The sequence below is a fragment of the Dama dama genome, chromosome 7 (assembly GCF_033118175.1).
Source record: "Dama dama isolate Ldn47 chromosome 7, ASM3311817v1, whole genome shotgun sequence".
Classification (NCBI taxonomy): Eukaryota; Metazoa; Chordata; class Mammalia; order Artiodactyla; family Cervidae; genus Dama; species Dama dama.
In genome coordinates this window covers 8,164,963-8,167,653 of record NC_083687.1, presented here as the reverse complement: position 1 = coordinate 8,167,653, position 2,691 = coordinate 8,164,963, and the positions used below count along the sequence as shown (strand labels likewise).

At 39.8% G+C, this 2,691-nt stretch overlaps 1 non-coding gene across 1 annotated transcript; it reads left to right on the top strand.

Annotated features, from left to right (window-relative positions):
• Nucleotides 1-796: 796 nt before the first annotated feature.
• On the top strand, nucleotides 797-870 carry TRNAG-CCC (transfer RNA glycine (anticodon CCC)). Its single transcript has one exon. It is a non-coding gene; the product is annotated as a tRNA-Gly (tRNA).
• Nucleotides 871-2,691: the final 1,821 nt, after the last annotated feature.

Below are 2,691 nucleotides of genomic sequence, written 5' to 3'. Positions count from 1 at the left end.
TTTTGTCTAAAAACCTGGAGAAGGAAATGGCAACCCATTCCAGGATTCTTGCCTAGAGAATCCAATGGACAGAGGAACCTGGTGGGCTACAGTCCATGGGACGGCAAGAGTCAGATATGACTTAACGCTACCTTTCTTTCTTTTGTCTCAAAATGTGAAATTTCTGGCAACAGGGACAGAAAAGAGGAATTCTAAAGAATTGAAAGGGATGTGGGTAAATACCAGTTCTCTGGAGGTAGTCTTTGGTGGAAGGTAGTTTTTCCTATTTTTATCTGTGACTTGGGGCGGATACACAGCTGTGAAGCTATGGTATTCCCTACAAGTCAGTGATCGTGAAAGGGTCCCCAAGCAAATTTAATTATATCCCTTGATTTAAGTTCTAAAGTCAGGTTCTAATATCTCAAACTAATGACTGAATTTTAATTCTACCTCTATGAATTTTTGAGGCAAATTTCAACAACTATTCCATAATTTTTTACAAAGTACAATGCTATGTTGAATATAAGAACTTGTTTATAATAAATTATATATAAGAAGAAAAATTTCTACTTCAGCTAGAGTAATCTTAACTCTTCTTAGTATATTAAGTTACAGGAATTGTTACATTTGGTTGTATCTCCTTTAGAAAGAATGTTTGTATTATTCTTTTGGTCATAAAGTCTAATTTTAAAAAGTAAAGAACTGTAATTTTGCATTAAAATATCATAACATCTTGCTCTAAGCTTCATTTTGCACGTTTCCTGAGCCACACAATCCATGTTGAAAACTCAGCCCCCAAAAAACTGAGTTGGGAACTTCCCTGGTGGTCCAGTGGCTAAGACTCTGCACTCCCAATGCAGGGGGGCCCAGGTTCAATCCCTGGTCAGGGAACTAGATCCCACATGCCACAAGAAAAGATCTCTCATGCCATAACTAGATCCAGCACAGCCAAAAAAAAAAAAAAAAAAGCTAAGTTGGTGCTCTCTACCTGCTATAAGAGATCTCTCATTAAATAGCTGGTCTTTCTGTTATGTCCTGACGCATGCTTTCTTGTGATTCAATCCTCTCTTATTAGCAAAGGCTTTTCTTGCTAACTTTACCAGTAGAATGTCTAACTGCTAGCAGAGCTCTATGGAAGGTTTCAAAAAGTCTTAGCTCAGGAGACTAGAGGATTATTCTTCTCTCCACTTGATGAGTGAGGTATTGTTCCCACTTCACAGAGTGTTGCTAGCTTCACCTAGCTCATAGGTCATAGATGCATTATCCTCCTTTTATAAAATATTGATATTTGTCTTTTTCTCTGGAGATTCTGTTATAATGGAAAAGAAGCGTATCTCAGAGACATTGTAGGTTCAGCCCCAGTCCTCCAAACTGAAGTGAAAATTGCAGTAAAGAGAGTCATAATTTTTTGTTTGTTTGTTTTCCTATGTCATTTAAAAGTTACTTTTAAACTCTGCTACAGTCTATTAAGTGTGCAGCAGCATTATGTCTACAACTGAATGGACATTAAAAGTACTTTATTTCTAAAAAATTGCTAACCGTCATGCTACAAACCTTGTTTGCAAAACAAAACCAATGCAATATCTTTGAAATGCAATAAAGTGAAGTGCCATAAAATAAGGTACTCCTATAGTAGTTTGCCATTCCCTTGTCTTCTTAGCTTGGAGATGGTCATAGTACACATCTGGGCAAGTTCCAAGAAATCATCAGCTCTACAAGTCCAATTTAAAGAGGTAATGCACATGTCCAGGGCAAGCTATCAATTAGGGATATTAAGAAAATTATATGAAGGATGCTGTATTAAAACTATACCTACTAGCCTACAAGTTCTGTAAGAACAAGAAAGTTGTCTATCTTATTCTCCCAAAGTAGCTGACTACCTGGAATAATGCCAAGCATAAACTAGCACTCAGTAAATAGGTATTGGATAAATGAATGATGGATTAGGCAATCAACAGATGTGTTTTTTTTTTTTTTTTCTGTATGTGCTTTGTGTGTGTGTGTGTGCTCAGCTGTGTCAGACTCTGAGACCCCATGGACTGTAGCCCACCAGGCTGCTCTGTCCATGAAATTTTACAGCATGAATACTGGAGTTGCCATTTCCTTATCCAGGGGATCTTCCCGACCCAAGGACTGAACTCGAGTCTCTTGGGTCTCCTACAATGGCAGGCAGATTCTTTACCACTGCGCCACTGGGAAGCCCTTATGTATGTGCTTATTTACCATTTTCTTCCCCTCAAAATAAGGCATTTATACACAGGGGGCTTTCCAGGTGGCACAGTGGTAAATAATCCACCTGCCTGTGCAGGAGACACAAGAGACACAGGTTCAATCCCTGGGTCAGGAAAGATCCCCTGGAGTAGGAAATGGCAGCCCACTCCAGTGCTCTTGCCTGGAAAATCCCATGGACAGAGGAACCTGGTAGGCTACTGTCCATGGGATCACAAAGAGTCAGACACAACTGAGCGTGCGTGTGCGCGCGTGCACACACACACACACACACACACACACACACACACACACACTTCTATGTACATAAGAGAACATCTTGCAAATTACAGCTCTGGAATCTTGAACCTGAGAGTGCTTTCATCAGACACTGCTTCTTAGGTGTAGGAAGACCAAGTCCATAGGCAACGATCGTAGATAAAAGGATCTCTGAGGTTGAGTCAAAAGACGTTGCAGAAGCACAGGAATCAGAAGCAGAATAAA